The sequence below is a fragment of the Pseudophryne corroboree genome, chromosome 2 (genome assembly GCF_028390025.1).
Source record: "Pseudophryne corroboree isolate aPseCor3 chromosome 2, aPseCor3.hap2, whole genome shotgun sequence".
NCBI lineage: Eukaryota > Metazoa > Chordata > Amphibia > Anura > Myobatrachidae > Pseudophryne > Pseudophryne corroboree.
This window is the reverse complement of record NC_086445.1, coordinates 18,592,307-18,617,616: the sequence shown is the minus strand read 5'-3', so window position 1 is coordinate 18,617,616 and position 25,310 is coordinate 18,592,307. Positions and strand designations below refer to the sequence as shown.

Sequence of the window (25,310 nt, the reverse complement as noted above, 5' to 3'; positions counted from 1 at the left end):
CTCACCCACTCCTCTCCCATCTACATCTCTGACCTTATCTCCCCTTACACTCCCACCCGTCCTCTTCACTCGACTAATGCACGCCAGCTCTCCTGTCTTCTGATTACTTCCTCCCACTCCTACCTCCAAGATTTCTCACGTGCTGCACCACTTCTCTGGAATTCTCTACCTCTCCCCCTCAGACTCTCCACCTCTCTACAAAACTTCAGACGGGCTCTCAAGACCCACTTCTTCACCAAACCCAGTGGTCTCTCATCCTGAGCCCTCTGTGGCCCACGCTCACTGTCTTCCCCATCTGTGTCACACCTGTCTGTCTGCCCCTCCCCTTTAGAATGTCAACTCTCACGAGCAGGGCCCTCTTCCCTCATGTGTTTTTACGTCTATACTTAACCTATCTTCTTTTCAATACTCCATTTGACGGCACCTAGCCCTCGGTTTTCTGCCACCTGATACTTATGTCAGTGTCATCTGCTGATGCAGTCATGTTTATATACCCTGTACTTGTCCTATATTGTATTGAACTGTAAGTCTCTTTTTTCTTTTTTCTCATATGTTTATGTACTCTGTAATTGGGCGCTGTGGATCCCTTGTGGCACCATATAAATAAAGGATAATAATAATAATAATAATAATAATAATAATAAGAAGAAGAAGAATAAGAAGAAGAGTAATAATAGGAAGACTGCATAAGTTTGTTTTAAAAATGTATTTTTTCATTTATAATGCTTTCTATATCCTAATCACCATGCACTTAAACATATATGTCAACTAAGCAGGCAGATAGCGCAAACATTAGATAAATTACAGTCATAATAGCTGCAAAACATTTTTTCTTATTTTTGCTATGGGCCCCCATAGGTCTAGCTATGTCCCTGGTAATATAAGGCATTTAGGGGCAGGGGGTAGCAGCGACCAGTCTGTTCCATAAAATGCAGATTTACTGGCCTGGGCTGCGGATCTGGGAGGCCGAGTAACCTGAAGGTTACTCAGATGGTCCCGCAGAGCGATCAGATGCTGCAGATCACAGAAGCCGCAGGAGGCGGTTATTTACGCTGGACGCCTGCTGCCTCATTAGCATATTACTAGTACGGCATTGCGCAGCCGCTTCCCTGCATGTCGCTATAGGGCATGATTCGGGTTTGTACACAATCCTGCTGGTTTACGTACGAATCCCATGGTGTGCGATCTGCACGTGCGCAGGACCCATTTGGTGCATGTGCAGAACGAGTTCTGTGATAGAACTCTCAGTGCCGCACAGTTTTCAGGGGCTAGCTGTGAAATATTAAGTATCCCTGGAATGTACGTATAAAGGAGGGACTGCAGCGGATATCTCCGATACCTGTTGCGATCCCTCCATTGCCGCCCACAGCCGCATCCCCATAGATTTTTATGGGGGAAGCGACACTGCCTGATGTATCGATATCGGGAATGCAATGCGTGCCCTATATTGCGTCCCGCAGCTAACGCAATTTTTTGATTGCAGTAGCCCATTGTAGCCTATGGGCTACACTTCGGTGGATGTAGATCCGGCAGGGTTCCCCAGGAACCCTCCGCTGGAAATTATCCCCGCATGTCGGACATGTGATCGCATATGCGCAGAGGCTCGGACACCGCATGTGGTGCAACGCAGGGACGGACATTTTTCGGAGACCCTGTCCCTGTCTGTGCCGGGTGACAAAGCCACCCGATAAGATGACATATTACAATGTGATCCAGGGCAGTAAGATCCCACCCAAATCGCATTCAATATGTGATCCATGGTAAATGGCCTCTTAGTTTCAGCAGCAACTCACACAACACACTACATTTTAGGTTAGGTTGCGCACAGACACTAATTATACAATTTTCAGCAAAGGACTTAAGCCAATCTCTCGCGCCGGAGCCTCTCTCTGCAGCCAGCGCGCGGGTGAGAACCCGATCCTCATGTGCGGGCTCTGTAGTTATAGTCCCTCTGTCACCTATCGATACCATTCAATATAGATATAGGCGACCTTTACAATGAAAGTAATACATGTTCCCACTGGCACTCCTCTGCCTGCACCTCTTCCAAATGGCAAGGGGGTCCAGGGGGGTATATTAAAAGGGCACAAAACTGTAGAGTTGGGGCGTCATATATACACAAAAGAATATACTATAGTTTATGTAGCAATATTTGTTAAATAGAGGCTTTATATAGTACAGTATATTACAAGGGGCAGTCATTTCAAACCCGTAACGGGAAGATGCTTGGCCGATGAATACGGAGCAAATTGCTAGGTTTTGTATCCACTTTAGTCAAGGAGAATGTCTATAAAATGTATATTCATTGGTACATGGTTCCCTCTAGACTAGAGATGAGTGGGCTTGGTTTTCAGAAAATTGAGCCCACCCAATCTTTTCAGATCTGAGTAAATCTGAGCTGCGACTCAGGTTTTCCCGCCTTGCTTGGATTGCAAAGCGAGGCAAAATGTTATCCCGGGTTGAATTCTCGTGGGTTTTGGATTCTATATAAGTGCCTCAATTTCACACCTTGACTCCACGTTGTGTCCATCCACTCCAGTGGCTGCTGTGCTGACTCCATGCTGTGTTCATCCACTCCAGTGGCTGCTGTGCTGACTTCATGATGTGTCCATCCACTCCAGTGGCTGCTGTGCTGACTCCATGCTGTGTCCATCCACTCCAGTGGCTGTTGTGCTGACTCCATGCTGTCCATCCACTCCAGTGGCTGCTGTTCTGACTCCACATTGTGTATATCCACTCCAGTGGCTGCTGTGCTGACTCCACGTTGTGTCCATCCACTCCAGTGGCTGCTGTGCTGACTCCATGCTGTGTTCATCCACTCCAGTGGCTGCTGTGCTGACTTCATGATGTGTCCATCCACTCCAGTGGCTGCTGTGCTGACTCCATGCTGTGTCCATCCACTCCAGTGGCTGCTGTTCTGACTCCACATTGTGTATATCCACTCTAGTGACTGCTGAGCTGACTTCATGCTGTGTCCATCCACTCCAGTGGCTGCTGTGCTGACTCCATGCTGTGTCCATCCACTCCAGTGGCTGCTGTGCTGACTCCATGCTGTGTTCATCCACTCCAGTGGCTGCTGTGCTGACTCCATGCTGTCCATCCACTCCAGTGGCTGCTCTGCTGACTCCACTCTGTCCATCCACATCAGTGGCTGCTGTTCTGACTCCACATTGTGTATATCCAGTCCAGTGGCTGCTGTGCTGACTCCACGCTGTGTCCATCCACTCCAGTGGCTGCTGTGCTGACTCCTTGATGTGTCCATCCACTCCAGTGGCTGCTGTGCTGACTTCATGATGGGTCCATCCACTCCAGTGTCTGTTGTGCTGACTCCATGCTGTGAATCCACTCCAGTGGCTGCTGTGCTGACTCCATCCACTCCAGTGTCTGCTGTGCTGACTCCATGCTGTCCATCCATTCCAGTGGCTGCTGTTCTGACTCCTCATTGTGTATATTTACTCCAGTGGCTGCTGTGCTGACTCCATGCTGTCCATCCATTCCAGTGGCTGCTGAGCTGACTCCACATTGTGTATATCCACTCCAATGGCTGCTGAGCTGACTCCATGCTGTCCATCCACTCCAGTGGCTGCTGTGCTGACTCCATGCTGTGTCCATCCACTCCAGTGGCTGCTGAGCTGACTCCATGGGGTTTATTCACTAATATTCGTGTTTGAGTCGGTTTGTGTAGTGTTTAAACTCGTTTGTTATCGGGTGCATTTTCATGCAACTTTTTGAAACTATATACGCCAAGTTACGAAGCAGTCGAGTTTATGGTTTTCGTGTTTTCCGATGTCGATGCCAGTCGTTTTTTTTTGGCACATTTACGGCTGTCATTGTCGTTTGTGTACGTGTTTTGTTGTTTTTACTGGTTTATTTTCTATGTTAAACGCGGCAGGGTTATTTATCAACCACGGCCGCATTTTCACTTTTAGTTTCGATTTTCATCCCTGTTCGTGATTGGTTGTGTTTCAGATGTAGGAGTGTCTGTGCGCAACCATATAAATACGCCCCAAACCATCCGCACCTCATGGGTTTAGTTAGTGGTGAGGAGGGAGGTTGTGCTGTGGAGGTTGGTGAGTAGTTGGTTTGGTGAGGAGTTTTTTGGGCGATTTCTGAGTGTAGTGTTTGAAAGTAGTCTTGTCATTCTTGTAGTCTTGTTTTTTTTGGTTTTGTCTTATTTTTTGTCCAAGTTTTTTTGATATAGAGTCCCTTGTCAGTGTGTGTGTGTGTGTGTGTGTGTGTGTGTGTGTGTGTGTGTGTGTGCGCGTGTGTGTGAGTTGTGCAGTGGTAGTGGAGGAGTGTGTTGTTTTTTTTTTTTTTTTCTGTTAATTGTTGAACCACACAATTATGTCTGACTCAGAGGTGGGTGAGGTGGCTGAGGTGAGTGAGGTGGAGGGTGTGAGTGAGGGGGAGGAGGTTGGTCAGGTGGAGGAGGTGAGTGAGAGTGAGGTGGAGGAGGTGGGTGAGGTTGCTGCAGCAGCCTCAAGTGACAGTGAGATAGTGACAGTCAGAGAGCTCCGCAGCCACGCACCACTACTTTGACTCGGCGGAATGTAAAGTTTAGTTATGCTGAAAATGTAGCATTGGTGCAGGAGCTGATGAAGTATCAGTGGCAGCTATTTGGGCCTGAGTCCGCCAAGGTGCCAACACGGAAGAAGGCGGTGTTGTGGGCGAAAGTTGTTACTGCTGTAAATAGTGAGGGGGTGGTCAAGCGGACGGAGGACACGTGCCGCAAACGGTACTATGACATAAAGCGACGTGTCAAGTCCAAAATGGCCAAGGAGGCGAAGTCGGCTCGCAATACCGGTGGTGGACAGCCCTATATTGCTCGATATCTGGACTATGAGGAGCCCATGCGGAGTTTAATACCTTCTGAAGTAGTGTTTGCAACCCATGTCCGGGATTCCGATCTGCCCAGGAAGGATGGTGAGTATGTGTATTTGTCTTAACATTCTATTACAATACTTCTTGCGTTATTTTTGGGGGAAATGTGTGTCATGTGACATTGCATATTACTCCCATCTTCATGTGTGCATCAGCAAATACATTGTTTTGGGTAATGTTTTCTACAAAAGCCAATGTAACATAGTACTTTATTGTATGTCATGTGGTTTTTTTTACAGTTTGCAAGTTGGCCTATGTTTTTGTTTTCAGTTATCCATGTGCAATGTTGACATGTTAGAGGCTGGAGTAGTGCAAAGTGGCTTTGAAGCCAGTTACATGTGTAATCTCATTAGTACTGTATGTAATCTTGTTTAAGACAAACCCACTTTTTTTGGATCATTTAGAGTCTGTATTTGTACCCTGACACAACACTGCAGACTTAGTTACCGTACTATTATTCTGGTTTTTTTAATGTTGGTTTGTTTTTTGGCTCATATTGTGCTAATGTGTGTTTGGAGTACCACATCACAGAGCATTTTCTATATTGCTTCTTTCATTAATTACATAACATTTTTAAATGAAGATGTCTGTGCTTTGGCTTGTTAGTGTATGTATTAGTAATTGTGGCCCAGATTTATTCTGCCTGGTGAAGTGATAAAGTGGAAGTTGATAAATTACCAACCAATAAGATCATAACTTCCATGTTACAGGCTGGGTTTGCAAAATGACACTTAGGAGCTGATTGGCTGCTGCTTTATCACCTTCCACTTTATCACTTCACCAGGCTTAATTAATCTGCCCCTGTGTCCTATGTCTGTGTCCTGTACATTATTTCCTGTGTTGCACTTTCCATAGTGCATATGGCTATTGGCCAATGTGTGCGTTTTTGAAATTATTTTATGGTTTTGTTCAGAAATTATTCCCACATAAGTAAGCATCCATTTTTGAAAGATTTAATGTTTATAAATATAATGGGTGGATGTATCAACAATAGCATGAAGAAATGAGTTCTTTTATTTGTTTCATTATTTACAGTGTTGAAAAAAAGCAGTACTGGTCGGCCTACAGTCACTCCCATAACATCTGATGATGATGACGCTGCGGAAGCAGGTAAAGTGTCCATTGTAGTATAGGTTATGTTTGTCAAAGAATGGCCATAACAACATTACACTTTAAATCCTAGGTCCATCAAAAGAAGTCTTGAGCAGCAGAAGGCGGACTCCTGTAGCACACCAAACAATAATACATGTGCCAACAAAGAAAGCAAGGTCTGATGTCCAATCACAACCACAGCAGTCTACCTCGCCACGAAGATTGTCTACAGTTTCTTTGGTCCCACCACTCCAAATTTTGGTCACACCTCCAAGACGCCAACCACACTCCCCTCATCTTGATTGTGAGTAAGAAACTGTAATGATTTTAAAAAATTACTCATCTCATAATAATCCATTTAATTAGACTAATTAACTCTAAATTCCACAAAATCTGCTATACTTACCGAAAAAAACCCATCAAATGTATTCTGAGCAAAATGGCCTTGTCCACATCCAGTAAAGATATGTATGTCCACTTCAGCCATACAGCAGCAGATTGTGTGGAAGATGCTGCAACATAAACACATGTGTAAGCGTGGCAAATAGTAAGGTTTTTTCATCAATTTGACTTATGTGTTTGTCGTAACATTGGCACCAACATGCCAAAACATTACTATGTTTCTGTTTTAAACACTATAAGGCAACACATTATGATTTAAAGTGTGTTTTTATGGTGGAGTATGTCTGATCTACCATACAACTCATGTACTTGCTTTAAAAATGAAGTAACCAGACACATTTGCCACAAACAGGAATATGTCTGTATTTAAGTTCTGAGTGATGATGTTGATAAGCTGGATATCTGAAAGCACCAATTAAATACATGAGTTCCATGTTTAACGCTTTGCTTTAATTTCTCAAACATATGTATAACTAACGCCAAAATGGTTCTAATTCCAGATTCTAGTACTGGTACCAGCATCCTGACGCAATAGCAGCAACACAGTGACATGGATGAGACAATCATGTTACAAATGCAGCCATTAATCAAAGGAATCAGCCACCCAGCACCTGTGAGTACATCACCACAGCAAAGCACTCCACCACCACAACACAGCCCGACAACAGCAGTAGCACAAGGCCCTGATCAAGTGTTTTGGGACAGTTGGGCTACACAGCAGGCCACTAATCAAGATTGCCTGCGTAGGCAGACCCAAATTTTTGCTAACCTACCATCTCACCTCAGAAGAATCAGCAGAAATATCAGTCACCAACAACCACCAGAATTGCCAATACCATGGAAATAATGCGTGCAGACATTACACATGTCATGGGCAACTTACAACACATAATGGAAGAACAGCACAGACAACAGCAAAGCTACATCAACATCTTAGAAAACAATCAAATGATCAATGAATATATCACCAGAATTTTAGAGAATCAAAATGCTGCAACACGTGAACTTAATGCCACCCTCACAAACCTCAATGAAACACTCAGATCCCAGCACCAACAGCAACCAAGCAGCAGTTCTGGTATGACTACTCCTATTCTATCGCCAGTGTCCTCACCACCAAGGCACTCCACCAGAGCACGCCAACACGACAGTGGTAAATGCAAAGGCCAGTCCAAGCAGCCAACCCCAAAAAAATAAAAAATAGAGACACCGATTTCTGTATAGAGAAGAAAATAATCACAGTTAGTAAGTGTAGGTTTGTCTCAATATATATAACACTTAGCACCTTGTCAATTTGTTGAACATCATTAATTATAAGTGTTACAAACAACAACAGGATTTTTGCCAACACATTTATTCTTTAACATCTTTGTATTTTTTTGGAGGAAAAAGTAATTTGATCTGCACATTGCTCGTAGCATGCAGTAACAAGACCACTTGATTTTTTTCTAATCATTACTCTTTCTAGATTCCAATCATTCTCATATCTTGCAGGCAGACTAATTGGCAGCCATGCAGATTCATCCATGACCAATACAACTTACAATGTGATTTTTAACTCTTTTACATTTCTACTCTAGATGACATTACAAAAATAACACAATTGAGTTGCCTAAAAAGGTACTAATATGTTGTGAAACAATTTAGATAATTCAGTCCCAAAATAAATGACATTATTGTTGTGCCATGTTTGTGTGTGTTAAAAATGAGTAATCAGATTATTACACATGATGCAGCAACAAAGAAATTAAAAATATTTTAATCTACACAAATAATGTGTATAATAATGAATATATGTTGAAAACGGTGTATTGACTTACAAATCACCAAGTTTACTCCAGCAAACATAAAGAAATAAATTATTTTGGATGATACTAAGTTTGTGTCCCTTAATTACGATGGAGCATCACACATAGGGACACATGTATTCCTCAAGGCTAACATATTATATGTGGAAAAGTGTTACATTAGGACGTTACACACATTCATAAAGTAAAATACGAAATAAATTACTATGTGGATTATGTGTGCTTTGAATAAATTATCAGTACAAGTTTATTAACACTTATCCAGACTTCATGCATGCCACTCATAATCTGTTGTTTAGAGATTTTAAATAAACACAATACACATGCTACATTTGTTTTGCATAAAGCGAGGGTATGTTTATATGTCTCAAGGAGACAGACACATTCTGAGTAATGGTTTTTAAATGAAAAATGGGGCAACATATATTTATGCTTACACAAAAAATGAAAGAAGCAAACAAAACTTACCTTAAAAATAATGATTTATGAGGTCTTGCCTAACCTGCCTCCCTACATCTGTACTCCAAGTATCACCAGATGTCTCTAATTCCTCTGCTTGCTGGCTGCTTTCTTCATCCTCCTCCTCCTCATCAACATGTGGCAGATGTTGTTGCAAACACATGTTATGAAGAAAGCAGCAGCAGAACACAATTTGAGTCACCTTCAAGGGACTATACAACAAAAGGCCACCAGACTTATCCAGACACCGAAACCTAGATTTCAGCACACCAAAACATCTTTCTATCACATTCCGCGTGGACTTATGTGCATGATTGTAATTGTGTTCAGCAGGGATATCAGGTCGGGACAATGGAGTTAGAAGCCAAGAGAAACAGCCATATCCTCCATCACCTGAAAGACAGATATAATAACGTGTCTCATGTTAAGATACAGCAACACATAAGTAACACATTGTATTTGGCCAAACTATACACAGGCCTTCACATATCAAATTACATACCCAACAGCAATCCATCTGGCATTTGTCCGTCCTCAAACTTATCAAAGAGGGATGACTGACTGAGGATGAAGGAGTCATGGCAGCCCCCAGGGTAACCAGCAACAACACTCATTATTTTGAGTTTTGCATCACAAACCACCTGCACATTTGTGGAGTGCTCTAGATGACGATTAGTATAGATGTGCTGCCTGCCCCTAGGTGGTCTCAGCTGAATGTGTGTGCAATCTATGGCTCCCAGCACATTGGGCATGCCAGCAAGCTCATAGAAATCTACCCTGACGGCATGCCACTGAGACTCCTTGGTAGGGAAGCAGATTGAGGCATCGATGTGGGGCTGCAAAACAGCCAACACCTGTGTGTATATTTGATAGAAAATAAAACATGATATTTTAGGACAGAACTGGCCACCGAGAGTAATTAAAAACAACCAAAAACAGAGGAGGTAGTTAGGTATACATCACCTGTGTTAATATTCTTGAAAATGAGGGCTGTGAGACTCCTATGACATCCCCAGACACAGCCTGAAAGCTCCCAGTAGCCATAAAGTGCAACACAGCCAGGAGTTTGTGCAGGCCTGAGACAGAGCGAGAGCGTGCTGTCTCAGGGTCTAGGCCCAGTTTGACAAGGTCATACAGATGGAAAATGTTGGTACGATTTAGACGGAACATCTGTATGACCCAATCATCGGACAATGCGTTCAAGTTTAAACGCCCCCTAAAAAAACGAGGCCTGCGCAGCCTCTGCGGAACCTGTACAACCTGCTGACCATGTTCAGTTTCTTGGCCCTGGTTACTTACAGGCTGAGTCTGAGGAATCCCACAGCACACAAAAGATCACTGGCCCACAGTCTTGCTGCCATTTCTGAGTGTAGGTTGATTGAAATGGACCTAAGATCCTTTTATAGGCATCCTAATTCAGGTGTGAATGATTTGCAAGTGGCAACACATGTAAACACGCCTGAAAAAAGCAGGTCTATTTTTTTGCCGCTTTTTTTAACGAATCGCAAAAAATACTACCGCAATTGAGCACTCAGAGACTAACACCCAAATACGAATGAATAGTGAATACCCGTGTTGTATGAAATAACAGCCGCGTTTGACCAATGGTCTATTCATTCGTATTTCTGAACTTTGGCGTTAAAACCATTACGAATAGTCCAAACACTGCCGAGATTTGTACTTAGTGAATTCTCATGTTGGGACTTAGAAAAAAACCCACAAATCAGACAAACTCGGATTATTAGTAAATATAGGCCTATGCTGTCCATCCACTTCAGTGGCTGCTGTGCTGACTCCATGCTGTGTCCATCCACTCCAGTGGCTGCTGTGCTGACTCCATGCTGTGTTCATCCACTCCAGTGGCTGCTGTGCTGACTCTATGCTGTGTTCATCCACTCCAGTGGCTGCTGTGCTGACTCCATGCTGTCCATCCACTCCAGTGGCTGCTGTGCTAACTCCATGCTGTGTTCATCCACTCCAGTGGCTGCTGTGCTGACTCCACTCTGTCCATCCACATCAGTGGCTGCTGTTCTGACTCTACATTGTGTATATCCAGTCCAGTGGCTGCTGTGCTGACTCCACGCTGTGTCCATCCACTCCAGTGGCTGCTGTGCTGACTCCACGTTGTGTCCACCCACTCCAGTGGCTGCTGTTCTGATCCACTCTAGTGGCTGCTGAGCTGACTCCATGCTGTCCATCCACTCCAGTGGCTGCTGTGCTGACTCCATGCTGTGTTCATCCACTCCAGTGCTGAACTGACCTACAGTATCTTCCACTCCAGTCCCCTCAGACTCTTCCTAAGGGCCATACACACTAGAGGATATTTACCACTGATATGAACGATACCGATGATTGTGAATGATATATCATTCACATTGTCTAGTGTGTATGACCCTACCAATCAACGATGCACGCACCCGCGCTCATTGATTGGAGGTTGATGGTTGGCCGTGCAGCATGCTCAATGTGAGCAATGTCACTTGTGACAACGCTCATCATGGCATGTGTGTACGGAGCCGCGATGAGCGATGTCCACAATGTGACATTGCTCACCCCCCGCAGGTGGCTCCCTCCCCAGCGGCAGTTCCATTCTAGCTGAGCTGCTGACACTAGGTGATTCATCGCGCCCTATGGGCGCTCTTCACACCGTCGTTTGGGGCTACGCCCCGTTAACCCCTGCACACCTTTGGACATATGCAGGCCGGTAGATAACAGAATCAGAAACACAGGGCAGTATAGAGGGCATACAGAAATGGTGTCCGGTTGAGAAAAGATAGAGAGGCGTAGGGGGGGAGAAAGGGAATGTACAGAAACGCGGTGCAATCGGTAAAGGATAGGGAGAGTCAGGGTGGTAGGGAGAGGATAAAGAGAGGGAAGGTGTTAGATAGAAAATACCGTTGCAAGAGGCTACGACCCGTTAACCCCTGCACGGGCTTCAGCTGTGCTATAATTGTTATTATATGGAGTTTTACCTGCAAAAAAGTTTATGCTATTGGGTAAATATAAGGGGGAAGGGCGTGCGATTGTCAAGGGGGCGTAGCCCTTTGTGAGGGCGTAAAGAGTGGCCGCAGGGCACAATGAATAACATAGTGTAGTATATACTGCTAGTGTATGCAGCGCAGCTTATACAGACAGTGGCCACAGGTATCAGAGCCGCGTATACACACAATGGACACAGCTAGCTGAGCCGCTTATACACACAATGGCCACAGGTAACGTATCCACACAGTGGCCAGAGGTAGCAGGGCAGCTTATACACACAATACCCACAGGTAGCAGAGCCGCTTATACACACAGTGCCCACATGTAGCAGAGCCGCTAATACACACAATACCCACAGGTAGCAGAGCCGCTTATACACACAGTGCCCACAGGTAGCAGCGCAGCTTATACACACAGTGGACACAGGTATCAGAGCCGCGTATACACACAATGGACACAGGTAGCAGAGCCGCTTATACACACAGTGCCCACAGGTAGCAGAGCCGCTAATACACACAATACCCACAGGTAGCACAGCCGCTGATACACACAGTGCCCACAGGTAGCAGAGACGTTGATACACACAGTGCCCACAGGTAGCAGAGACGTTGATACACAACGTGCCCACAGGTAGCAAAGCAGTTTATACACACAATGACCACAGGTAGCAGTGTTGCTTATACACACAATGGACCCCGGTAGCAGTGCCACTTCTACACACAATTCCCATAGGTAACAGAGGCGCTGATACACACAGTGCCCACAGGTAGCAGAGACGTTGATACACACAGTGCCCACAGGTAGCAGAGACGTTGATACACAACGTGCCCACAGGTAGCAAAGCAGTTTATATACACAATGACCACAGGTAGAAGTGTTGCTTATACACACAATGGCCCCCGGTAGCAGTGCCACTTCTACACACAATTCCCATAGGTAACAGAGGCACTTATATACACAGTGGCCACAGGTAGCTGAGCCGCTTATACACACAATGGCCACAGGTAGCAGCACCACTTATACACACAATGGCCACTTTTAGCAGCACCGCTTATACACACAATGGCCACTGGTAGCAGTGTCACTTATAGACACAATGGCCACAGGTAGCAGCACCACTTATACACACAATGGGCACAGGTAGCAGTGGCGCTTATACACACAATGGCCACAGGTAGCAGTGTCACTTATACACACACAATGGCCACTGGTACCAGAGCCGCGTATACATACAGTGGCCACAGGGAGCTGTGCCACTTATACACAATGGCCACAGGTAGCAGTGTCGCTTAGACACATAATGGCCACAGTATTACTTTTTTTTTTATTAATCCAATGTCCATTGGTAGCAACTATACTCACAGAAGTTCAGTGTGAGTGTGGGGGGTTTGGAAAGAGCGTGGGTTCAGTGAGGTGGAGATGCCGCTGATCACCCCGATTCAGGGAATCACTTGTAGCGGCTGCGGATGGTGTCCGAGGTGCTATGTGTGGTGGAGGGGTGTGTGCGGGAGGGGGTCCAGAGGTGTTGCGGGTGGTGGAGGGGTGGGTGCAGTGACAAGGATGGCGGAAAGGGTGCAGAGGTGCTGTGGGTGGGGGAGGCGTAGGTGTGGAGGGGGCGCGGATGGGGGAGGGGGTCAAGAGGTGCTGAGGGTGGGGGAGGTGCAGGTGCGGAAGGGGAGTGTAGATGCTGTTGGTGGGGGAGGGGTGGGTGCGGGGGGCTGTGGAAGAAGGAGGGGGTCTGGAGGTGGTGTGCATGGGGGAGGGGCGATGTAGTGGAGGGGTGTTTGGGGAGGTGGGGTTGCAGGGGGGGTGAGGTTGGGTGATAGGTTCTAGAAGTGCTGCGGGTGGAGGGGTGGCTGCAGGGGAGCCGTGGATGGGGTCCGGAGGTGCTGCGGGTGGGGAAAGTGTGGTAGGTCCACGAATGGGGGAAGGTGTCTATAGATGATGTTGGTGGGGGAGGGGGCCGGAGGTGGTGTGGTTGGGGGAGTGGCGGCTGCGGGGGTGTGGTGGGGGTCCGGATGCGCTGTGGGTAGGGGAGGGGGCGGGGGGTGCTGCGGGTGGGGGTGCTACGGGTGGGGGAGGAAGCGGGAGTGCCGCGGATGGGAGGGGGTTGTGGTGGATGCTGTGGGTGGGAGGGGGGGCATGTTCAGCGGTTGGGGGGCAGTTGTGGTGGATGCTGTTGGTGCGGCGGGTGGAGTGGAGGATGCGGGGGTGTAGCGGGGGGGAGAGGTGGGTATAGGGGTGCGGGTGTGGGTGGGGGAGGGGTGGTGGGTGCTGCGGGTGTGGGTGCTATGGGTGGGGGAGGGGCGTGTGCCACGGGTGGGGGTGGATGTGGTGGATGCTGTGTGTGCCGCGGGGGGGGGGGAGGTGCGGGGGGGAGAGAGGTGGGTATGGGGGTGGGTTGGGGGAGGGGGGGGGTGTAGCGGGGGGAGAGGTGGGGGAGGTGTGGGGGTACTGCAGGTGGGGGAGTGGCCGGGGGGTTTGGGGGTTGTGGGTGATACGGGTAGGGGAGGGGGCGGGTGTGCCGCAGGTGGGGGAGGGGTATGTGCCTGGGACAGATGTGGATATATATATATATATATATATATATATAATGCATCCAGATAAATAGCACTCCTGGCATCTTGTATAAATAACTCTCCTGGCACATATCGAATTGAATGAAATATTCTTATTAAATACTTTGTTCTTTACATAGTTGAATGTGCTGACAACAAAATCACACAAAAATTATCAATGGAAATCAAATTTATTAACCCATGGAGGTCTGGATTTGGAGTCACCCTCAAAATTAAAGTGAAAAAACACACCACAGGCTGATCCAACTTTCATGTAATGTCCTTAAAACAAGTCAAAATGAGGCTCAGTAGTGTGTGTGGCCTCCACGTGCCTGTATGACCTCCCTACAATGCCTGGGCATGCTCCTGATGAGGTGGTGGATGGTCTCCTGAGGATCTCCTCCCAGACCTGGACTAAAGCATCCGCCAACTCCTGGACAGTCTGTGGTGCAACGTGGCGTTGGTGGATGGAGCGAGACATGATGTCCCAGATGTGCTCAATTGGATTCAGGTCTGGGGAACGGCCGGGCCAGTCCATAGCATCAATGCCTTCGTCTTGCAGGAACTGCTGACACACTCCAGCCACATGAGGTCTAGCATTGTCTTGCATTAGGAGGAACCCAGGGCACCAGCATATGGTCTCACATTGCATCCACTCTGTACGGTCCACACATATCCTCACATATTCTTCACTTTCCCTTCCTCTCGTACCCGGTTCATCATTGCTGTATGACCATATCATACAGCCCAACAAGAACCTCTGCAATCTGGCGAACAACTATGCAATAGATAGCACCTATCCTTGTGTACACATGCCTATTTCCCTATAGATTGTAAGCTTGCGAGCAGGGCCTTCCTACCTCTATGACTGTTTGTTATCACCCAGTTTGTTATATCATTGTTATTTCCTATTGTAAAGCGCAACTGAATTTGCTGCGCTATATAAGAAACTGTTAATAATAATAATAATAATAATAATAATAATAATAATAATATTATATATATATATATATACATACACACACACACACACACACACACACACACACACACATACACACACACACACACACACACACACACACACACACACACACACACACACACACACACACACACACACACACACACACACACACACAGAGGTGCAGCACTCCTGGTGGCTTGAGGAAAGGAACTTTACTACAGCATTTGAAAGTACAACTTTTCAATACTCTTATTGTGGCATTTTCATCATGACCTGATGGAAATGCCGCAGTAAGGCCCTCATTCCGAGTTGTTCGCTCGCTGCTTTTAGCAGCATTGCACACACTAGGCCGCCGCCCTCTGGGAGTGTATCTTAGTTTAGCAGAAGTGCGAACGAAAGATTAGCAGAATTGTGAATAGAACATTCTTAGCAGTTTCTGAGTAGCTCCAGACTTACTCCTACACTGCGACCAGCTCAGTCCTTTTCGTTCCTGGTTTGACGTCACAAACACACCCAGCGTTCGCCCAGCCACTCCCCCGTTTCTCCAGCCACTCCCCCGTTTCTCCAGCCACTCCCCCGTTTTGCAACTCGAACGCCTGCATTTTTCCGCACACTCCCATAAAATGGCCAGTTTCCGCCCAGAAACACCCACTTCCTGTCAATCACACTACGATCAGCACAGCGATGAAAAAGCTTTGTTATGCCGTGAGTAAAATACCCCGCAGCATCTCATACCAGTGTCTCCTCTCCACGGGCATCATCTCCATCGTATCCCCGCTCCACCTGCGGACGCTCTCAGTGCCCGCTCCCTTCCCCGGAATCTCCCTAGCATTTACGCTCCACTAGCATCTCCCACACCCTCCACAGGCGATCTCAGTGCACACTTCCCCCTGCAGCCGCTCTCAGTGCCGCTCCCTTCTGCAGCATATCCCAGGCATCCGCGCTCCCTCTGCAGCCGCTCTCAGTGCCCACTCCCCCCCCACAGGATCTCCCAAGCGTCCCCCCTTCAGCAGCATCTCCCTAGCGTCCCTGCACCCTCTACAGTCTCTCCCAATGCCTGCACCCCCTCAGCATCTCTACAGCAGTCTCCAAAATTGGATCCATAAGGGGGGATTTCTGGGTACTCAGAAACCCCCCTTGCGTGTGCCACTGGGGGGGAGGTGATCACTCCCCCTGTCACCAGGCTCCATAGCACTGCATGCTAATATGGACGAGATTGTCCATATTGGCCTGCATGTAAAAGCGACGGGGCACCAACAATGAACGAGCGTGGGGCCGCGCATCGTTCATCATTGGTGCCTACACACTAAACGATATGAACGAGTTGTCATTCATTAATGATTGAGAATGTTCATATCGTTCTGCGTTATCTGCCAGTGTGTAGGGCCCTTTAGAAGTTCAAGGGAAATTGCTCATCTTCCACATTGTTCATCTTTCACATTGGTCATGTCTTCTAGTGTATAGAGCCCTTTAGTGTTAATATTGGCCAAGCTAGATTAGACAGTGCAGGCTGTTATGAAATCATTGTTTATTATTTAGGAATTTAGTTATTTTATTTATTATACATCTACTGAACTAGTGGTGCACTGTGATTCTACAGGCTGCACCCCACTGCGTTCCCATTAATAATATAAGTGTTGTGACTACCCACAGTGTGAATAGTAATTTTGCAGGAAATAAGTACAAACAAATTAGTTTCTTAACTTGCACAACTTCTGCATGCTGTACTGCACTGTATTTGTGCACAGATTCACACATAAATAAGCGCTGTGTCCACATTAAGTTGTCAGTCATTTGCAAATAAAGTAAAAAAAAATGTGTCCACTTATTATTTATACAACTGCTGCATGCCATACTGTGTGACTGTGTGTCATCTGTGGAAAAAAAGTAGAAACAAAAATCTTTTCTTTGTACAACTTGTGTGATTTCATCAATATCGATAATGTTAATGATCAGTCGAGAGAAAAGCAGGAGCAACAACCCAATACTAGCTCTGCAGCTGCTACCACCAGTCACGATGATGCTAATCATTCAACATCATCATACTAAAGCTGTTGACCAAGGGCATAGAGCTTTTAAGTAAGAGCATCTCAAATAAAAAAATATATATTTTACAGTAAAGGAAAAAACACTCTAAATAAAGGGAAAGTTTGCTGCAGAAAACATAAAATTGGCAACATGCCATTCACCACATGCAGTGGCAAGAAAAGGCTCAGGCCTTAGCCTTTAATTATGAGTGGTGGTTCTGCAACTGTCCGTGAGGCATCTTCTTCTGCCTCTCATTACGATGCAAGCCCTGCTCACTCAGAGTGTAGAAGAGGTGTCAAAAAATAAATAAAACTGGAAAATCAGACTTCCGGTTCCGGCGTCTATATGAGGAGACGTTTCTCACTAGGGCTCTCCTGCACCCCCGGCTACCGGACCTCCTAGAGCCAGCATCCCGGAACTGACAGCGGCGCTTCTGGCCTTAAATTGAAGGGGAACACCCAGGGAGCTATATGGACAGATTTTTGTCCGCCTCTATGCCCCCCAAAAGTGCAGCGCAACAAGGCTGAGAAGCGGGTCCCAGAACCCAAGATGGCCACCGCTCCTCCGCAGCATGCAGCATGTGTCTGTGGCCTCTCCCAGCTGCACCACTGCGGCGCCCTCGATATCACTGGAGTCAGCAGATTGCCCAGTCAGTTAAATGGGTCTCCGGTTACATATACGGATGTAGTCTGCGCGGTGCAGGACGCCATGGGGCCTATAATGGAGATGCATACTGCTAAATGGCAACAGGCTTTGCTGGACATTAAGTCACAAATGAAACAGTTGTCTGTGGGGGTGTTAGGATCTCCTGCTCTGTGCTGCCACATCGCCATGGCAACCGGGAGGCAAGTGTTAGCGAAGTAACCTGAGCGCAGCTGATACTCCGGTCCGGGTTTTTACTGTGTAGTGGTTACAGGCTCTGTGCACAGCAGGGAATCCGGCGCTGGTTTTGTGCTCACAGTCTGTGAGGTCTGAGTGGGGCGTGGACAGCACCTGCTATATAAACCATCCTCTCAGGCTAGGCAAATGCTGCTGAATCTTTGTTTGTTAGTCAGTTCCAGAGAGTTAGCTAGTACTGTGTGACTTTGTATTTACTTGTTGCTTACTGCGAATAGGCCTTGGGATTCGGTACTTCATTCTGCAATCCGGACCTAGCAGTAAGACTGGAGTCAGTTGTTTGACCTGCTGGGGTTCTTTTGCTATTCTGTGAACCCAGCAGGTTTGCGGCTGTACTCTCAGACCTGCTTGCTTAATCCTCCCTCACTGTGCAGAGCGTCCAGGTGTCAGTTTAGTGGCAGTAAGCTGAACCTGTGCCCTGCAAGTGGGGGTTAGGATTGTGGATACTCTCCTTGTGTCTATATTTCTATCTCTGACCAAGGAGTTTATTCCCACACCAGTTGGTAACCCTTTGGGGTTTTTTCTGTTGCTCTTAGCAACATCATTTAAGGTGCTCCACATGTTAAATCACTACACATCGCTTCATTGTCCGCTCTATTCCATCTGAGCATTCCTGACACTAGGGAGACACCCAATTCCTGAGCCTTTGGGCTTCTCCGTTCACTTTGTGTTTATTAGTTATTCCATCATCTCCTGTGTATGTTAAGTTATACTGTCTGTGAGTTCGTTTGCTTCGCTTCCCTCTCTGTTCATACACCGGTATACTCCTGTTAGCACTGGTGTGCGTAACATATTCAGCAGCCCTACTCCTGTTGAAATTTTGTGGGAATATGGAGCATACCCCTCAAAATACTTTGCAACAGGTGGTCGATCAGGTGCAGGTCCTGACTCGACAATTTAATGAGATGTCCATTAAAATGAACACCCCGCAGGCCGCTAGCGGAGCTCCCGCAGCAGCAGCGGCAAGTTCAGGGGTTAAGGAGCCGAAAGTAAATCTCCCGGATCGTTTTTCTGGAGATCGCTCGCAGTTCTTTTGTTTCAAGGAGAGCTGTAAGCTATATTTCAGGCTTAGGCCCCAGTCTTCTGGGTCGGAGATTCAGTGGGTGGGCATGGTGATTTCCTTGCTACAAGGAGACCCACAGGTCTGGGCATATGGGTTACAGCCTGACTGTCCGTCGCTTAAAAGTGTTGATGTTTTTTTTACGGCACTGGGCATTTTGTATGATGACCCTGACAAGATGGCTTCAGCCGAGGCTCAGATTACGGTTCTTAAGCAAGGGCGACGGCCAGCTGAGGTTTATAGTATGGAGTTTCGGAGGTTGGCTCATGATACCCAGTGGAATGACCCAGCCCTGAGAAATCTGTACCGAAGGGGCCTTTCTGACCAGATAAAGGACCAACTGGTACAATATCCCTCGCCTGATAGCTTAGATCAGCTCATGCAGTTATCCATCCGGGTGGATAGACGGCTGAGAGAGCGTAGGCTTGAAAGGGAGACCGCAGTTTCCTTTTTTCCCAAGGGAACCTCAGACTCTGAGGAATATTCCGAGGAGCCTATGCAGATTGGGGCTACCCGCCTCTCCTCGCGTGAGAAGACGCGGAGGAGATAGCAGGGTTTGTGTTTGTACTGTGGGAATAAATGTCACGTTGTAGTATCATGCCCAGAAAAACCGGAAAACTTCAGGGCCTGAGGGTGATGGGAAATATCCTGTCAGGCCAGAAGTCAGAATTTCCTAAAAAGACTTTTCTCATTCCGGTGACTTTGGAGATCCTCGGTCAAACTGTCAAGACTGAGGCCTTTGTTGACAGTGGGGCCGATGGAGTTTTCATGGACCGTCAATTCGCCCTGGAACACTCTGTTCTCTCAGTACCTTTGGCATCAGAGATTGAGATCTGTGGGTTAAACGGGGAACCATTGTCCCAGGGTAAAATTACCTCCTGCACCAGCCAAATTCCTTTGTTTATTGGAGCCACACACTCTGAAAAATTGTCTTTTTATGTGACTGTCTGTTCTTTTGCCCCATTGGTTTTGGGGTTACCCTGGTTAAGGGCCCATAACCCTCAATTTGACTGGGTCTCTGGGGAGATTCTTAGTTGGGGTAGTGATTGTTTCAGGAGTTGCTTGAGCCTTCCAGTCAGGCTCTCGCAGCTAAATTTGCCAGGATTGCCAGGATGTTATGCAGATTTTGCGGATGTGTTCTCCAAAAAAGTTGCGGAGGTACTACCTCCCCATCGCCCCTATGACTGTGCCATTGATTTGTTGCCGGATGCTAAGCTTCCCAAGAGCAGGTTGTACTCCCTGTCACGTCCTGAGACTCAGGCTATGGCAGAGTACATTCAGGAGAACTTGGCTAAGGGATTTATCAGACCCTCACAGTCCCCAGTTGGGTCGGGGTTCTTCTTCGTGGGTAAAAAGGACGGTTCGTTGCGACCCTGCATCGACTTCAGGGAATTTAACCGTATCACGATTAAAAACTCGTACCCACTGCCTCTCATTTCGGTTTTGTTTGACCAGCTTCGTACTGCCACCATTTTTTCTAAGATTGACCTACGCGGTGCTTACAATCTAATCTGAATAAGAGAGGGGGATGAATGGAAGACTGCCTTTAATACCCACTCAGGGCATTATGAATATTTGGTGATGCCTTTTGGGCTCTCTAATGCCCCGGCAGTCTTCCAGGAATTCATGAACGATGTGCTCAGGGAATATTTGGATAGATTCTTAGTTGTTTATCTAGATGACATCCTAATCTTCTCTCATTCCCTGGAGGAACATCGGAAGCATGTACGCTTAGTCCTCCAGAAACTCAGAGACCACCAGCTTGGGGCGAAGCTGGAGAAGTGCGAGTTTTGAAGTCCAGCAAATCGCATTTCTAGGGTATATTATCTCCTCAGAAGGTTTCCAAATGGAGGGTTCTAAGGTACAGGCAGTCCTGGATTGGGTGCAGCCCACTAGTTTGAAGGCGCTTCAGCGTTTTCTGGGCTTTGCGAATTTTTATAGACGGTTTATCGCTGGATTTTCGTCTATAGTGGCCCCCTTTGTGGCACTCACTAAGAAAGGGGCGGATGTTGCTCACTGGTCTTGTGAGGCCAAAGCGGACTTTGCCCGTCTCAAAAGGGCATTTGTCTCGGCCAAGGTGCTGCGACACCCAGATCCAGAGCGTCCTTTTGTGGTAGAAGTGGATGCCTCTGAGATAGGTATTGGGGCAGTGCTCTCTCAGATAGGGGTGTCTGATAATCGCCTTCATCCCTGTGCTTACTTTTCCCGTAAATTTTCGTCTGCCGAGATGAATTATGATGTGGGTAACCGGAAATTGTTGGCTATAAAGGATGCACTCGGGGAGTGGAGACACTGGCTTGAGGGGGCTAAGTTTGTGGTCTCAATTCTCACCGACCATAAGAATCTGGCATATTTAGAGTCAGCGAAGCGGCTCAATGCCAGGCAGGCACGATGGGCTTTGTTTTTTGCTCGCTTTAATTTTTTGATAACATATCGCCCTGGGTCAAAAAACATCAAGGCTGATGCGCTCTCGCGGAGTTTTGCTCCAGTTCAAGAGACCACGAGGAGCCATTGCCCATTGTGTCCCCATCATGTATTAAAGTGGGCATTACCCAGGACCTCTTATCATTAGTCCTTAGAGCACAGGAGCAGGCTCCTCCAGACCTTCCGGTAGGTCTCTTGTTTGTGCCTCCTAGGTTAAGACAGCGAGTGTTCCTGGAATTCCATGCCAAGAGGTCGGCAGGGCATCCGGGTATTGCCAGAACTCGGGAGTTGCTGTCTAGGGCGGTGTGGTGGCCCTCGGTGGCTAGGGATGTGGATCAGTGGGTTCGGGCATGTGAAGTTTGTGCCCGAAATAAAACTCCTAGAGGGGTTCCTGTCGGCCCATTACATCCACTCTCTATTCCGTCTAAGCCATGGACCCACATTTCCATGGATTTTGTGGTGGACTTGCCCAAATCCTCGGGGATGACAGCCATTTGGGTTGTCGTTGACAGGTTTTCGAAGATGGCGCATTTCGTTCCACTGGTTGGGTTGCCATCGGCCAGATGCCTGTCTGAGTTATTTATGCAGCATGTTGTGCGCCTCCACGGGTTGCCACTTGATGTGGTCTCTGACCGTGGATCCCAGTTTGTGGCCAAATTCTGGAGGGCATTTTGTTCTGATCTCCAGATTTCTGTGAGCTTGTCGTCAGGCTACCATCCACAGTCTAATGGGCAGACTGAGAGGGTGAACCAGTCCTTGGGGCAGTTCCTCAGGTGTTATGTCTCCAAGTGTCATACTGACTGGGTTGCTCATCTGTCCATGGCGGAGTTTGCCTATAACAATGCGGCTCACTCTGCTACAGGGATCTCTCCCTTCCTTTGTGTGTATGTATGGGCATCATCCTAAGGCCAATTCTTTTGACCCCCTGGATTCCACGTCTGGTGGTTCCTCTGTTGTTTCGGTCCTTAGGGGTATTTGGAGGAAAGTGAAGAAAGCCCTTGTGTCTGTGTCATTAGTGACCAAAAGGGTTTTTGATAAGCGGAGAAGACCCTGCAGCTTCAAATTAGGAGACTTCGGGGTATATTTACTAAGGTCCCGATTTTGACCGAGATGCCGTTTTTTCTTCAAAGTGTCATCTCGGTAATTTACTAAGCAAAAATCACGGCAGTGATGAGGGCATTCGTAATATTTTGGAAGTCCTTGGAAAAAATCATGAATCAATACACCATCGGTCAAATACGCCTGCAATTTGGTAGAAATCGGTCATTTACTAAAAAGTGCAAAACACAAACACTGCCGACAATAGCCAAACACTGCCGTGCTAAAATACAAATCGTGAAAAAGTGCTAAAAAAAAACAGACCTGCTTTTTTATCCCGTGTTTGTATAGGCATGCACGGATCCATGAGATCCGTGCATGTTTATCAGTGGGAAGGGGTGGGAAATGTTATAATTTTTCATAAAAAAATTGCGTGGGGTCCCCCCTCCTTAACCAAACCAGCCTCGGGCTCTTTGAGCCGGCCCTGGTTGCAAATATATGGGAAAAAAATTGACAGGGGTTCCCCCATATTTAAGCAACCAGCACCGGGCTCTGCGCCTGGTCCTGGTTCCAAAAATACGGGGGACAAAAAGCGTAGGGGTCCCCCGTATTTTTGAAACCAGCACCGGGCTCCACTAGCTGGACAGATAATGCCACAGCCGGGGGTCACTTTTATACAGTGCCTTGCGGCCGTGGCATCAAATATCCAACTAGTCACCCCTGGCCGGGGTATCCTGGGGGAGTGGGGACCCCTTCAATCAAGGGGTGTCCCCCCCCAGCCACCCAAGGGCCAGGGGTGAAGCCCGAGGCTGTCCCCCCCATCCAATTGGCTGCGGATGGGGGGCTGATAGCCTTTGTTCAAAGTAATGAATATTGTTTTTAGTAGCAGTACTACAAGTCCCAGCAAGCCTCCCCCGCAAGCTGGTACTTGGAGAACCACAAGTACCAGCATGCGGCGGAAAACCAGGCCCGCTGGTACCTGTAGTACTACTACTAAAAAAATACCCCAATAAAGACAATACACACACACCTTGAAAGTATAACTTTAATACATACATCCACACCACCATATACACATACTTACCTTATGTTCACACGAGGGTCGGTCCTCTTCTCCAGTAGAATCCATGGTGTACCTGTTGAAAAAATCCTACTCACCAAATCCAGTGTAGAGGGCTCCTCGGATAATCCATTTGTAATCCACGTACTTGTAAAAATAAAAAAACGGGACACCCGACCACGAACTGAAAGGGGACCCATGTTTTCACATGGGACCCCTTTCCCTGAATGCCAGAAACCCCCTCTGACTGATGTCTAAGTGGGTTTCTTCAGCCAATCAGGGAGCGCCACGTTGTGGCACCCTCCTGATCGGCTGTGTGCTCCTGTACTGTCTGACAGGCGGCACACGGCAGTGTTACAATGTAGCGCCTATGCGCTCCATTGTAACCAATGGTGGGAACTTTCAGGTCAGCGGTTGACCGAAAGTGACCTCACCGCTGACCTGAAAGTTCCCACCATTGGTTACAATGGAGCGCATAGGCGCTACATTGTAACACTGCCGTGTGCCGCCTGTCATACAGTACAGGAGCACACAGCCAATCAGGAGGGTGCCAAACGTGGCGCTCCCTGATTGGCTGATGGAACCTTATTGGACTTAAGTCAGAGGGGGTTCCAGGCATTCGGGGAAAGGGGACCCATGTGAAAACATGGGTCCCCTTTCAGTGCGAGGTCGGGTATCCGTTTTTTTATTTTTACAAGTACGTGGATTACAAAAGGATTTACCGAGGAGCCTAACACACTGGATTATGTGAGTATAATTTTTTCAACAGGTACACCATGGATTCTACTGGAGAAGAGGACCGACCTGCGTGGGAACATAAGGTAAGTATGTGTATATGGAGGTGTGGATGGATGTATTAAAGTTATACTTTCAAGGTGTGTGTGTGTTGTCTTTATTGGGGTATTTTTTTAGTAGTAGTACTACAGGTACCAGCGGGCCCATTTTTCCGCCGCATGCTGGTACTTGTGGTTCTCCAAGTACCAGCTTGCGGGGAGGCTTGCTGGGCCTTGTAGTACTGTTACTAAAAACAATATCATTCACTTTGAACAAAGGCTATCAGCCTCCCATCCGCAGCCCATTGGATGGGGGGGACAGCCTCGGGCTTCACCCCTGGCCCTTGGGTGGCTGGGGGGGGGACCCCTTGATTGAAGGGGTCCCCACTCCCCCAGGGTACCCCGGCCAGGAGTGACTAGTTGGATATTTGATGCCACGGCCGCAAGGCACTGTATAAAAGTGACCCCCGGCTGTGGCATTATCTGTCCATCTAGTGGAGCCCGGTGCTGGTTTCGAAAATACGGGGGACCCCTACGCTTTTTGTCCCCCGTATTTTTGGAACCAGGACCAGGCGCAGAGCCCGATGCTGGTTGTTTAAATATGGGGGAACCCCTGTCCATTTTCCCCCCATATTTCTGCAACCAGGATCGGCTCAAAGAGCCCGAGGCTGGTTTGCCTTAGGAGGGGGGACCCCACGCAATTTTTTTTCTCTGACGTCCTAGTGGATGCTGGGGACTCCGTAAGGACCATGGGGAATAGCGGCTCCGCAGGAGACTGGGCACAAAAGTAAAGCTTTAGAACTACCTGGTGTGCACTGGCTCCTCCCCCCATGACCCTCCTCCAAGCCTCAGTTAGATTTTTGTGCCCGAACGAGAAGGGT

At 47.5% G+C, this 25,310-nt stretch overlaps 1 protein-coding gene and 1 long non-coding RNA gene across 5 annotated transcripts in view; one reads left to right on the top strand and one right to left on the bottom strand.

The window, feature by feature from the left end:
* The window catches only part of LOC134993345 (dentin sialophosphoprotein-like), a 164,985-nt gene that overhangs the window by 44,558 nt on the left and 95,117 nt on the right, over positions 1-25,310 (bottom strand). Inside the window, exons 1-2 of one of the 4 annotated variants that reach the window (XM_063950868.1) lie at positions 6,380-6,474; positions 6,183-6,289 (exon numbers count right to left, since the gene is read on the bottom strand). The exons of the other annotated variants lie outside the window; for them this stretch is intronic. The gene's annotated coding sequence lies outside the window, so the exon portion shown is untranslated. Of the gene's footprint in view, positions 1-6,182; positions 6,290-6,379; positions 6,475-25,310 lie in introns of those variants that run through there. 4 annotated transcript variants of the gene reach the window in all.
* Positions 5,924-8,211, top strand: LOC134993448 (uncharacterized). Its single transcript, XR_010197247.1, has 3 exons — positions 5,924-5,991; positions 6,065-6,277; positions 6,876-8,211. It is a non-coding gene; the product is annotated as an uncharacterized LOC134993448 (long non-coding RNA).